Genomic DNA, 16201 nt, shown 5'->3' with positions numbered 1-16201 from the left:
GTAATATATAACTTACATATAAAACAATACAGTTTACGTCTAGTAAATAAATTGTATTACTTTCAATTTAAAGCAAAATACCAGGGCAAAATGTGTCATATAAAACAATATAAAAAATGCAAAGTTTTAAATTTAATCCTTTCTTGTTTTCTCAACAAGAAAAGCTAAGAACTAAACTGAAATTTATCATAGTAACCGCTAACTACAATACCCACTAAATATAGGAAGCACGTAACGTAAACTGTGGTAGGAAGGGTCGGTCTATAATGAACGCTGAGTTTAGCTCTTAAGCGCAGGGAGGCAGGGTAACTGGAGCTAAGCTCATTATCCATATAGTAGCTTCTTCAATTCAGTTCAACAAAACTTCAGCAGAGACAAATCTGAAGGCGCAATCCGCAATGTGAGTCTGTTGAATGAACGTTATAATGAAAGTAGAGAATTGCGGTCTATTTGGTCCAAAGGTCTCCAGCTGCCTCTACTCTCTGTTTCTGCAGTCGCTATCAAGTAAATATAGAAACCTATTGGCTGTAGGTTAGACCAACGTTCATTGAAACTTAGCTACATATATGTACTATATACTACTCACTGAATTTGTAATAATCCAAAATCAAGCATCATTGGTCACAGTTCGTCTCTAGCAAGGTACATCACCAAGTTCGTACAGTTTGTGTAATTATAAGGTTCCAATTTTCCGTATGCTCACGTCGATACGACAAATTGTAAACAATTAAAACACTTAAATTTTACGAAAAATTTATGACGTTTATAAAGAATTTTATTTGAAAAGTAGTCCTACTAAGCTTAAAACAAAAACAAAACTTCTGCTCCAAGCAATCATTGATGTTCCGAAGATCATGTTATAAAATTGAATGATGCTCTATATATTAAAAAGAAAATTTATAAATATATCATACAATAAATTGGAGAACCAACACTCCAATTAAGAACTAGGCCCTTTAGGTTGCGTATATTATTTCACGAAACGATGTATAAATAAAATCTTAAAAAAGCAAAAGAGTACAGATTTAAATAAATGAATCCAGAGTCACTTATGGGTTACAAAAAGTTTATCTAGACCGAGCAAATAATAGAATAAGGCCCCACCCCTGTTGTTGTGCTGTGACGATTGCCACTTATTTATTTATTTATTCTTCCAATGGAATTATACTATTAGTACATAAATAGGTTAAAAAGAGTATTAACGATTAATAGTACCATTAATATTTACCTATATAATTTAATAACAAACCGTGTTAAAATAAATAATCAACAAAACGAAGTAGGATGGTAGCGTCTTCGGCAGATGGTCAACGAACGAATTCCTCTTGAGATGGATAAGTCAATACTACTGAGGAGGCCATAGCAGTCAAGCAGTCCATTTACCAGTTTGAAAAGAGTTCGTGTGTTGACGTCTTATATATAGATTTAGGAGGTTAAATTCACAACTCTCGACTTCGCTTATAGGAGTTGTGCGGTAGGAGAAACCCAACCTTGAGCCAAGCATCTCGATGAAACGCCTCTGGATACTCTGTAGTAAAGGAAATGAAAAAAAAAGAGTAAAATCCTGCTTCAATAGATCAAAAAATGTGAATTAGAAATTAATTTGCCTAAGCAAGTAGGATTAAAGACTTAAAACTGTAAGTAGAAGAAAAGGAACAACTCACTGACTTATCAAATAATATATCTCCTTAAATGCTTTTAATTTAAAACCATACTCGATATCTGGATAAACGTGGAAAAAGACCACAAAAACGTATCTCTGAATGCCATGAAATATTTAACGCAATATTTTACTATCCACGCATGTGAAACCCCTTTTTTCGTGTTTTATGCGAATAACAAATAAAAATGGGGTTACTCAAAGGTCAAATTTATTACAGTCCAACACTAACCAATGTTTCAGTCATTAATTCATTAAAATTTATAATGTACTGTAATATATACTATAATACTACAGTATATCATTATACAAAGTGAGTTTTATGTCTTGGCACACCTAGATATAATGTAAACAGCCCGAGATATCTATGTGAAACCTTGACCCTACCTATTGTAAATATTTTTTTTAATTTTTCAAGTTGTTGAAAATTTTGCCCCCTTTTCTAAACGAAGGTAAAGGGGTGCAACCAAACATTTTTAAATATAAACCCCTATCATGTGACCCCCCCATTTTAAAGGGAATAAAAGAAGAAATCCAATAATGCAAACTGGAGGTCTCTTCGATTATTTTAACAGATTTTATAACAAATTTACAATAATAAAATCAGTAACTTTCTTGTCCTGTTTATCGTAACATGAGTCAACACTAACGCAAATTCTAAAAACAGTTACCTGTTTTAATGTAGCAGGTGTTCAAACTGTTCACCTCCGGCTGTTTGACAGTGTGCTAGACGTGTGTAAAAGCTTGAGACAGCATTCAAGAAATGATCTCTAGGAATTGTTTGAGATAAATTCAAAATTCTTTGCGTTAAGTCATGGACGTCAATTGGCTTTGTTTTGTAAACCAGATATTTCATGTAGCCCCAAAAAAGTAATCAAGTGGGTTAAGGTCAGGAGGCCTTGCTGGCCATTCCACAGCGCCCCTTCAGCCTATCCACCTTCTTGGGAAGAAATTATTTAGATATTGTCGTACTTCAAGACCATAGTGTGGTGGTGCTCCATCTTGTTGTAACCAAATGTTATCAGCTTCTTGTCCAAACATATTTTGGAGTGCAGGCACAATCTGGTTTTCAAACATATCTAAATACTTCACAGAATTTTAATTTCCATCAATTATAAATGGACAGACCAATCGGTGATCAACTATTCCTGCCCAAAACATTAACTTTTGAAGAGCGTTGTGTATGGGCCTCTACATACCAGTGTGAATTGTTATCTGCCCAGTAACGACAATTATGCCCATTGACGGCACCGTTTATCATGAAAGTTGCTTCGTCACTAAAAAGGATTCTGTTCAGTAACTCAGGTTCAGCGTCTAGTTTGCCCGTCATTATATCACAAAAATTCAACCCTACGGGCATAGTCATCTTCACTAAGCTCTTGCACTAGTTTGACTTTAAAAGGTTTGAATTAATTACATTTAAGAATTTTTTCTTACCGAAGATTGGCTAATGTCGTGCTCCAAAGCAGATCTTCTCGTAGATATGTGGGGATCTTCAACAAAGAAACTGCATAACATCTAATGGTTTCTCCTCGTCAATTATAGGAGCCCTTCTTGGCTTGGGTCTATCCTTTACAGAAATGAGTATTATTAATCCGTTGAACAATTCTTGCCACCGTAAATCTAGTTATGGGATTGTTCCGGTTAGGAAATTCCTCATTGAATAATTCTGCTACTTCAGCGTATGATTCTCATAAGTTCTCCATAATCTCTCATCATTAACACAGTAATTCTTTCAAACTCAGAATTATCCATGTAGAAATAAAATAAGTAACACTATTTGATAGAAAAAATAACCTTAAACTGATGTTGTTTATAGCAACTTAACCAATCAGCTAATGAAATGCAAGTGAAGTGAGTAGTAAAGAGAAAGTCAACAGTAGATTATTTCAACCGGTAAGATATAAGAACAAGGGAAATTCCAAAGCATGTTGACTCATGTTACGATAAACAGGACAAAACAGTTAATGATTGAATGCTGTCTCAAGTTTTTACACACGTCTAGCACACTGTCAAACAGCCGAAGGTGGACATTTTGAACACCTGCTACATTAAAACCGGTAACTGTTTTTAGAATTTGCGTTAGTGTTGACTCATATTACGATAAACAGGACAAGACAGTTTACTGATTTTATTATTGTAAATTTGTCATAAATCTGTTAAAATAAACGTAGAGACCTCTAGTTTGCATTATTGGATTTCTTTCTTTATTCCCTTTAAAATGGGGGGGGGTCACATGATAGGGGTTTGTATTTGAAAATGTTTAGTTGTCCCCCTTTAGAAAAGGGGGCAAAGTTTTCAACTACTAGAAAAATTAAAAAAAAATATGTCATAATAGGTAGGGTCAAGGTTTCACATAGATATCTCGGGCCGTTTAAATTATATCCAGGTGTGCCAGGACATAAAACTCACTCTGTATAACTAAATGAATCATAATGTGCTATTTAAAAGGTATATTACGTTTCACAACATCATTATTTATTTTTCATAGTCATAATACATACGATTGCAAGCTTTTCTTAGTAAGGACTTTTTCGCATTCGACACCTGGGTGTGTTTTTAGTTCATTTGAACATTAACGATGTCTAGCGTTAATTTTTAGCTTTATGTTTTTAACAAAGATATTGAAAATTATACAGAACTAATCGTTTCAATGGGTTAGATAAGCATTATACAGCCACTGGTTCAGCTGAAGCGTTTATCTAAATTTACGATAGTCTAACTAATGAGGTGAGAGATCTTCACTGGATAACGGTGAACAGTTGATTTAGTGCTATCGGTATTCAACCAGTAGACCATCTATGTAATTGATTTAGTTTCCTGTATCTATTCATGTTCCAGGCTTGAATGTAACTAAATGTTCTGTTATAAGAAAAGAGTTATTTTATTCACTAAGCTAAATAAAAAGTTGTTTGTACTGGGAGTTTCATTTCCAGCTTTTAAATTTCCTCGATAAAGATTAATATACAGATATCTGACAGGAGTTAGATAAATAGTCTCCAGTGAACTTTCTTGAACTATTAAACGCCTGAACAAACTCTGATAAGCACTTGAATAAGTTTAGCAATAACTCCTTTGAAAGTCCGAAAGTATTATACCTCTTGTGAGTAGTTACACGTTCAGTAAAGTTATTCATATCTTTGTAACATATTTTATTTATGAAAATTTTAATACACTTCTGGACTGAAATATATTAAAAAACTATAATTAGTTACCATTATTGGCGGTAAAGTAAAACGTATTTTAAACCAGATTTGGAAAGTTTATTTTTCCGTTCTCCTATTTCTGTAACGATTTATTTTAATTCAAATAATTAATTACATAAGAACGATACACTCCATTTTACTTATTACGTAAATGCTTACATGTATTTCTTTAGGTTTTATAAAATACTGTCCCTTCTGTAAATAAGCTTCAATAAACAAACTATTTCAATATTTCTTCTCGTTTAAGCCAAAAATATTAGTATTTTAAGATTTTACTGATACTTAATCTAACATAAATGTCAGTTAAATACAATTGTATTGCTAAGTGCATTAGAATCGTAACAGGATATAAGACCCTATTTCACATTCAATGGTAAATAAAGCAAGAAATTATATCTTACAACAATACCTTTCTGCAATGCGTATAGCCTTGTATCTGACGTAGATAAATCTATTTTTAAATCGTTATCTACGATTGTCTAACAACATTATAAAAACGTTACGCAGGAAGTAATGCAGTAATCATCGTGCGTACGAGTATGTTGACGTACTAAAAACTCTGAGTGTTAGGAAGGATTAATTACTACACCGTATGGTAAGTTTAAAGAAGACAGAGTGTTTTTTATAATACTTAATACAAACTTTTCAATGAAAAACAAAACATATGGCTTCCAAACAGAAATCACAAATAAATATTTCTTGAAAAAATTGCTAAATGATTTGTTTGTATTTATTATTAAGAGTCTGAAACTGATAGAGGACCTATTTGTAAAGTTTACTCATACATATTCCGTCAAAAGATATCCTACAAGTATTTGAACCAGTATGTAGCCTCATTTTCGATTTATATTACATTTTCAAATCTTTAATACGTAAAAGGAAATTATAAAATTCGTCAAGATTATTAAAATACTACTTTTCAAACATTTAAATAATTTGAAATATATCTTTAGGAATACAATAATTATTAATAATTTATTAATACAAGCCACACCATATCAACCGTTACTTCGACACAACAACGATTTTTGATTTATAAACATAAACATTTATCGGTTATTCCCTACAAATATCTATAACCTTTGGGGAATGGGAGTAAGTAAATTAATAGTTTTACATAATTTTCTTAAATAAATTTCGACGTGTTTATCCTGCAATATTTCAGCCTGACTACTGTTAATAACTTCTTAATAGATATCAGATCTGGTTCCTCTTAGAATCTCAGGACTCGAAAATTACAGTTTAAGAAATACCTCTTCATCAAGATAACAAAACTTATGCGCCTAGTATTTATGCTACGCCTGAGCTACTAACAGTTAACGGTGATGCTGCAGACACCAAAAATTAAGGCTCTCTTTTCTTATTTAGGTAAAACTACAACGTTTTTTTCATTATTATTCTTTTCTGCCAAAGAAACTGTCAGTTTCAAAATCTAAATTAATTTAGCACTATTTTTGTCTACAATTTTCAGCTTCAACATGTTCTATACGATATAAAATACTATGTATTACTCGTGTGACTTATTGGTACAATTATTAGTTAACTATTTACTGACTTATTTATACGAAACAATTGCCACTTGAAATAGTTTAGTGTAGAAATCGTCTTTGTTTTTGTTAGTTTACTGAGTGTAAACATTTTGGTTGTGTTTTTAGAATTGTAATAGCATTTCAAAAATGAAAGTATGTTGTTAACGTTTACACAGATTTTTTACTTTATGAATGAATGAGGAAATAGAAATAAACCATCTCTAACGTTGGTTATAGCTCAAACATACTATGATAAATGCTTGAATTAAAGGTAGATTTGTTAGTTTTAGAAAGTTTTATGTATGATGAATTAGGTTAATATAAATATTAACATAATTTAGGCAAGATATATTAATTAACTTAATCTAGGCAAGAGTAAATAGCATACTCTTTCCCAGTCATGCACGTGAACTTTGGAAAGATAGCTACAGATATGGCTGCCAGAGTTAGGATATTGTACGAAACAAGGCTAAAAGTTTGTATTATAAGTCTTAAAAAAACGATAAAACTATAGGTTCTTCTTTTTTACATTTTTTAATCACTAAATTATGGCAAAGATTTATAATATGACATAGTGACCAATTATTGCAATGAATATCATTCTTAAATTTAAAGTTAATATACATAGTTTCAGTAGCAGATGATTCCTCTTAAAATAGAGTTTAGCACTTAAGGATTTTATGCACAGGAATTCGGAATCTCATGAATTATAACGAACACAATAAAAGTTACATAAACTCCAGATAAGTGCCACGTACTCCACAAGTACTTCTTTAACTTGATACTTCGTTGAAAGGTTATGTACATGTAACGTCTGATGGATTATGGAGTACAATAAAAGTTACATAAACTCCAGAGAAGTGTCACGTACTCCACAAGTACTTCCTAACTTGATAATTCGTGAAAGGTTATGTACATGTAACGTCTGATGGATTATGGAGTACAATAAAAGTTACATAAACTCCAGAGAAGTGTCACGTACTCCACAAGTACTTCCTAACTTGATAATTCGTGAAAGGTTATGTACATGTAACGTCTGATGGATTATGGAGTACAATAAAAGTTACATAAACTCGAGATAAGTGTCACGTACTCCACAAGTACTTCTTAACTTGATACTTCGTGAAAGGTTATGTACATGTAACGTCTGATGGATTATGGAGTACAATAAAAGTTACATAAACTCGAGAGAAGTGTCACGTACTCCAAAAGTACTTCTTAACTTGATATTTCGTGAAAGGTTATGTACATGTAACGTCTGATGGATTATGGAGTACAATAAAAGTTACATAAACTCCAGAGAAGTGTCACGTACTCCACAAGTACTTCCTAACTTGATACTTCGTGAAAGGTTATGTACATGTAACGTCTGATGGATTATGGAGTACAATAAAAGTTACATAAACTCGAGAGAAGTGTCACGTACTCCACAAGTACACCTTAATTTGACACTTCGTGAAAGGTTATGCACATGTAACGTCTGATGGATTATGGAGTACAATAAAAGTTACATAAACTCGAGAGAAGTGTCACGTTACTCCACAAGTACATCTCAATTTGACACTTCGTGAAAGGTTATGCACATGTAACGTCTGATGGATTATGGGAGTACAATAAAAGTTACCCTAACTGTAGATAAGTGACGCGTGCTCTGTAACCACGTCTAAATCTAATACCTAGTAAACTGTTATAAATTCGAACGTCTGGCGAGTTGCACCTTCTCACTCCTAAATCATGCACGCTGATTTTTATTTAAAACAACTTTATAAAATAATTTATTCCTAGTTATTCTGTTGTAGTGCCGGTAATTTTGATATTTACAAAATAATACAAAAAATATTACCTGAGTAGTTTTATTGTGCACTAAAAACAACGTAATTATTGTAATAAAAAAGTATATGTAGACGGTTTAATTTCCGGTTTCAAACTGCGTCCATGGGAGTCTTTTACTGAAAACGTATTGCCTTTGGCTTTTTAGTAAATTAATCTTTCCAGTCGAGTAGACATTATTTCATACAGCGTCAAGATCATGTGAACTTTCCCCCAAAACTCAAGTCGTAAGGGATAAGAGTTCCAGTTGTGTGTAAATTAAGGCTTCATAATCTATTGAACAATATCTTTCCAAAGATGACAGAGTGCTATAACAAATATTAATCCTTCAAGGCTAAGATTCATTTTTATTTTACGAGCTCATGAACTTCGGTATAATCGTACATACCAAATTAGAACTAACGGAAATTATTACAAGTGGAAAGGTATAACAATGAGTTTAATGTGTCAGTTATATAATGATTTGTTATAGGAAACAAGTAAACCCTCATATTAGAACCGAGGTTGACTGGAGTCAGTATTGTCATGTCCTAATCTGCACTCTAATTATCCAACTAAATTTAAATTATAAATAATATAAATAATAATAAATAAATAAATTAAAAATAAAAATTGTCAAAATTAATTAATTACTCGCTTATTTAACTTTAAACTTAAATGTTAGTTTCATATTAAAATTAATCCTATTAATTATCATTATTCCCTAATGTTTTTCATAATTATTAATTCAACCTTCTTTCTTTCTTCTACGATTATTTACCAATAATATTACTATGACTTTAATGTTTTCAAATTATAAGGTAATTTTATGTTTATATTTGAATCGAATAAAATTTGTGTATATTCATAATGCTGTCGATAATTTATGTTCCACTACGAACAAAGCTTATTGGTGAGGTCCAATTTAACCATGATAATTACTATATTTAATATACAACAAACATGATAATTTAAGTTAGCTTCAAACAATGTGTAATATAATAGTGTGGAGCCATCAGGTTACCTAACTTATAAATGGTTATTTAAAAAAAAATGCGCTCAATTAAAGGAAACATTTAAAAATAGATACAGAAATAACCTATATTCACTATATAAAACGTAGTTTACAGCAAAAAATTCAGAACTTAGATGCGGTTATAACCTGTTATATGAAAAACAACCCACGTAAAAACATAACTGGCAACATCCTCCACCCCCCACACACAACTCAGGATAGCAGTGTACTGGAAATAAAGAAATATTGGCCTTAAAATGAAATCGTATTTGCACGTTCCAGTATTATAAAAATCCTTTCTTATTTGCATTTCATTTGCCCAATTAGTTATGTGTTTACTATGTAATAAATAGTGTCTGCCTTATTATTTAGTTCGGTGCGTATACGTACATATGAAATAATGAGGTTATTCCACTACAGAAATACGGTTTAACAACAATCTAAATTCTAGGAATATACACTGCCACTTCATCCAGTAGTGTGGCAGCGCAATAATAGAAAAGAAATTTTATTAGCTAGAGTCCAAACTCTTCTATATAACTGACTGCTCACTCCGTGGCGTCTGCTAATCACTTTACTTACTCTTATCAGTACAAATTGGCTTATTTTACTAATGTACTTTCGATTGAATAGATATTAAATCATTCTCTTGTTACTATATTAAGGAAACAAACATTAACATTAACAGCAACAAATATAAAAATAAATATAATACACATATACAAATAAATAATATAATAATGAGGTAATACATACACACACTATCTACAGTTTAACAAAGTAAAATATAACGACGAAAAACCAATAAATAAGCTGACAAACAATAAATAATTATACAAGAGTATTGTTTAAGAAACTGGTATCACTATTTTCAAATAACCAGTTTTTAAACCTTATACTAAACAATTTTACTGTATGAAAACAATTAAAACAATAAACCAATTTAGAATTTCTATTTACTAAATTAATTGTGAAGTAGAATTGCGTCTATAGATATACGAGTGAGGGACACTTTTTACTACGTGTAAAAATTATAAGTAGAGTTGGTTGAGGTAAAATAAAGATTCATACCGGATTTCAATAATCTACGTCAACTACTTTGTCAGTATATCTATCGTGCACACACATAGAGAAAACGGATTCTTTAACAATTTCATCTAGAAATACAAAGAAGCTTTTTCTGAAAATAACACTAAATAATGAAAATACATAACAGCAAATCTAAAGCAATTCACCTTGACAATGGAATTTATTTTAAATACTTGTTAGTGATAAACGAAACTGGTGTAATTCACTGCCAGTTTCGTGGGCAAATTTCAGCTTGTACACTCTAAACCACCCCCCCCCCCCAACAACTGCAACTCTTATAGCCTTAAACACAATTTTTTATGGATTTATGTGATTACATCTCACACGTGCGAATTCAAGTAATTAATTGATCTCAGTTGTCCTACTAGGAATAAATCCATAAAAACCTAACCGTTAAGTATGTTAGCGACATTTCATATTGTATTAGTCTTTTATAATGAATCATTGAATATAATTCTTAAACAGTGTTTCTATTGTTTGTGTTAGTAAAATTAATAATTATTTCTATATTTATAACCATTTCTGTCAATTACTCCTCTAAAATATGAAAACTTTTCAACGTATCGAACCCATGAGAACCATAAATAATGTCTAACGTTTTAAATTCTTCCATAAATCCAATAAATTTTGTTCTACAACTAATTGGGTTATATTATTTTTCTTAAACCGTATTTTCTTATTGTATAGTGTCTGTGACATTTATTCTTAAGGTAAGGGATTATACAATGCCATGTTTACTATTATGATGAATCTTTGCAACTTTATCAAATAACTTTAATTCTCATTACAACTACAAGGTAAACTAGTTGGCTGCAAGTGCCACAGGTACACTTTTAATTTAACGCCCATTTCGCATTATTTATCTGTTGGGAATTTCAAACCAGGTTATAAGTAAACATTGAATTTAGAACAATGACTGGGAAATTACATTAAACGTCAAATAATATACATCGAACTTATTTATCCAAACCAATTATTTTATTTAAATTATTATTTAGACCAAATTTATTTATTATTAGTGTTCAGAAAATAAAAAATAAAAAGGCGAATAACACAATATTTAAAAGCTTTAATATCTATAGATTCTGTCTATTGAGAAACCACAAGAAGAATGTTATTTTAAATTATCTGTATTAAAAGTATAAAAAATGTTATCAAAATATTTCTAGTTTTGCCTTAAGGAAAGCCTCCTGGCTATATTTCATACTTTTAAACATAAATTCAACTGTATCATATTTGTAAATTAAGGACAACTGACCTAAGTTCAAAATAGCATTCGCGATGATAATAACCAAAACACTAACAATTGTATTACTTATAGATCAATATAGAGATAAAGATTATTTGAAGAGTGAAAAGAAAATGTTCAAAAATAGATGACATATGGTTTGTTATGTTTTGTTTTATATAGTTTTACTTACAAGTAACCATCAACCCAGGCACACATTCCACCACCATGGTGTTTGGTGGACTCAACAGCCGCTGTGTTAAGGATATCTTTATCGTGGGCCGGTGCCGTGAACACACAGACGATAGCAAGAAAAGCGAACACGACGAACACAGTGCTGACTGCCATAACTTGACTATATCACAACTTCCAATACAGTGGCGAGTGTGACTTGTTACAGGGCTATCGATAACACTGAGTCAGTACTTCCATTGTTCTGTTAATTATTACCGGAGCATGTCATTCAACGCTAAAACTCTCCTTTCCTGGAATACAGATTAATAGCGTGACTCAGGTTCACCTTCCTTCTAGTTGAGGAGAACAATTGAAGCGATTTTCTAAATACATTACCGGTGCGTGGTCATTCAACGCTAAAACTCTCCTTTCCTGGAATACAGATTAATAGCATGACTCAGGTTCACCTTCCTTCTAGTTGACGAGAACAATTAAAGCGATTCCAGAAATTCATTAATGATTCAGATAATAAAATCTCAGTCGTGTCCCACAAACATTTTGAAGAGTTGGTGTTAGTAGCTTTCAATGTCGACATGCATGGAAATACTCTAGATATTATACATACCCTTGTTTAAACAATATCTAAAGCACACATTCTATTTTTATGACACGTTGCTCTTGTATAAAAAATTATATTATCTAAAAGTGACATTTTTACAATTAAACACCATATTTTCTGAAACGGGTGATTTTCTTTAATTTTTGAAAGTGTTAATTAGCTATTTTGACCATGTTACAAGATGATTGTTTAAGTTATGCTGAAGTTAAATGCTGATGGAAAAATAGGCAGGTCAATGTTGATCACCCAAGGAAAAAACAAACAATGTTAGTGACATCACCACAGTGCAGGTCATCGCGCGCAATAAAAAGAAAAATAATTATGTCACAAAATTGGAAACCTTCATCTTAAATACTGCCTGGTAAACAAAGGTGTACTTGATAGTGTAAAGATACTGCAATAGCTTCGCAACAGTTCTACTATTTTATTTATAAATCCGATAATATACGTAAAGGGTAGGGGTTAATAATAAACATTTTACGTAATTGGTACTTAATCACCTCCTTAGAAATGCGCTACTTGAGTAGATGGTAACAGTATTAAATGCAAAGATTTAGTAACTAATATAACTAATTATTGGCTTGGATCAATTGGAAATGTTATGAGTAATATGTTAAAACCTTAAATTATAACAAACCTGTAAAAAACTATATCTATATGAATTTTTGTATTTAGAAAAATTTTCCCACTCATAAGTAGGTCTCATAAAGCATTAAAGTTTTTTCAAGGCCCTCTTAAACGGTGAGAGTTACGAAAACTATGAAGTTGAATTACACCCACATTTATTGTTGACCTCATTGTTTAATGAACACAGCGTTTAAAATACTATGCGATGATAATAGTCTCAATAAAAACTCTGTAAGACCAACATTTTTAAACGACTGTTTTAACATTAATATGTTTCCACTATCATAGTTTTTACTCAAATACTGACAATTAAGTTTGTCTTAGTTACATTTAAGATTGTCCATCTATTTTTACAGACCGTCATTTTCAGAAGATAATTCATTATTATTAGTTTTATTATTTCAGTCTGAAAATAAGGTATCATTTTACATGACAAAAATAATACATTTTTACTGGTTAGTAACAATAGGAAATCAAAATTGTTAATGTGAACTTAAACTAATGAAAGTAAATTCTTGAATTTCGTGATAAAATTAAAGTTTACATATCAAATTTTGAACCACCATCAATCTTAAACGGATAAAGCTTTTGAAGTGCGGTTTGCAGCATACTTGTTTAATTGACTGGGCTTTTAAACCTTCAATTACTTTTCTAATCTTCTACTGACTCCTCGTGTACCGTTCCCATCAAAGAATAACATGACACTGAATACACCTTAAAATAGATTTATGTGTACAGTAACCATGTGTGAAGGTTTTTAGCTTAATATGATATGGTTAAATTACTATTAAGCTATTCTTTAACTTGCACTTTAAGCGCCGCCATTTTGTTGAGGATGACCCTTTTGAGATCTAATTTATAGCATGATGTTGTAATTAAGACCTTGGTAAAAAATCGTATGCACATCAACCTATGCTTACATTTACAATTGTTCTACCGACTCCTTACGGGTCATCCCATCTGAGGTGGTGAAGAGCTTTTTGATTGCATCAAAAGTTAAACACTATGCTTTATGTAACTGTAAAAAGTATATTTATACGTTTACGAGTTCAGAATATAGTAGAATGTTCCAACACTTTTCAGCAATTCTGTATAAACAAGCCCAAAAACCCTTTACGGTCACGCAATATCTTTTTTTACTAAATTAAAAACACACACGGATTAAACACCTTGCCCATCGTAGTCTAAAGCTTTGTCCTTTAATAAAATATTTTAAATATATTATAAAAAAATTTAAGTAAAATTTAATAGGAATTCCTGCCTTAGTGATTCAGTTACTCTGGAGTCAAATATTGTTAGGAAATTTCCATTGATAAAGTGTTACTATGATACTGGTGTCTTCATGGACTATAATTAATTGTCCGTCTCTCCAGTAAAAGTTAAACTTACGGCTGGCTTATTACTGGTAGTAGAATCTACACTGGGTACAGGATACACCGACTGACGTGCTACTGAAATATGAGCACCCAGTGGATGTTTAGCACCAGGCCCATCAACAACCGCAAAAATTCGAGATAATACGATAAAATGGAATGATGTCACTCCGGAAGCAGTGCATAGGTCCTTTTTAGTATTAATTGCTGTACCGAAGTAAGGGGGGTGTAAAATAATTGATAAAATTAGCCTTCGTAGCAGATAATAATAATGAATTTTTGTACTTAAGTATATACTTTTATTCGTTAATCTATTCTAGCAATGTTTAACTATATGGCCAGGTATAAAAGCAAAACATAATTTTTTACACTGACTGTTAGGTTTTCATATGTATTTATACAAATTAATTTAATTTACATATTAATATATTTTCTTACTGATAACCAAAATTGTGCATTTTATTCAGAATTGCTCATTGTCCCACCATTGTTTGATACCATGTTAGTTCATAAAGGAATATATTTTTCATTGTATCTTTGTACACACACACACACACACACACACACACACACACACACATGTATCCCAAATTATAGTGGTCCGACTGTGACGTAGAATAAGGTGACTTGTGTCGACCAATCACAGGCGTCCTAGGAGACGCGGACGAGAAAAGCCGCAGAGGCATCTTAGGCAGTTCTTTTACAGACTCCGTATCACTCGGTCGCACGTTAAAACCCTCTTTTACTTGTTGTTGTGAACCTTTGAGCCGTTCTATGGCAATTAGAAGCCTTGCCACTTCATCGTGTAACTGTCGTCAACCCATTGCCGGGCTTTATCTTTTTAACGAGCCAAAAAAGTAACCTTGTCCCTGTTGAATATCAGCGTTCGTGAGTGAACCGAGGATAGTGTCTAGTGAATGTGGAATCTTCATACATCAACAAGCACTCCAACAAGGATCCAACAAGCAATCCAGGTCGAACTGCAATCAACGTTCATTTGTGTCAAGGTATCAGACAATGGACGGCGCAAGGGAAACAGTGCTTCGTTATTCTTATGGTCCTTCGTAATTAGAGACAATTTTCTCCTCAATCAATATTGTTAAAAGCTTCTACTAATTTCGGACATTATTTTGGATATTTAATAGAAAACTAAAATCATTTTAAACTCTTTGTATTCATGATTCAACTGTGTGCTTTTGTCTAATAGTATGTTCTTTGATCTTATCCCGTATGTTTATTTTTCCCCATTTGAACTAACAATTATTCTTAGGAAAGCTCAACAGTAACTTTAAAAATATTAAAAAATGAACATCAATCTTGTAAATCAACGTATAGGCTCCATTTGCTTCAGTTTATCGAAATGCAGAACCTTAATAGTTATTAAAACCTCAACTACTATACATTATATTGTTTCATTTTGAGTTTAATATTATTACATTTTTATTGGTCCTTCGAACACTGACTAATGACTATATACGACAACCAGGCGATGGATACATGTCATGTTTTGAGATGCAGGTCATGTCCCTCATATAACCATTATATACTACATTGTGTTTTCCGATATATAAATTTTAAAACCCTAAAAACTAGTTGGATTGTTGAAAAAAAATCCACTTATTTTTGTCTGCTGAGGGAATTTCTCGTGTTATAAAGTGTTATAGGTCTTAATATTTTAATTTTAAATAATACAGGTTCACTATTGGATTTGATGCTACAGACTTACGTAGCCTAATAACCATCCTGTTTATGAGGTCTATAAATAAAATCAGACGATTTCTTGATCTTTGGTGTTGTACGAAACTTTTTCTAAGAATCGGCGTCAGGTGGCAACATATTAAGTGATTTTTAACTGTAGAAGAAAGCTGTGAG

The sequence above is a fragment of the Homalodisca vitripennis genome, chromosome X (assembly GCF_021130785.1).
Source record: "Homalodisca vitripennis isolate AUS2020 chromosome X, UT_GWSS_2.1, whole genome shotgun sequence".
Taxonomy (NCBI): domain Eukaryota; kingdom Metazoa; phylum Arthropoda; class Insecta; order Hemiptera; family Cicadellidae; genus Homalodisca; species Homalodisca vitripennis.
This window is presented reverse-complemented; position numbering follows the sequence as displayed.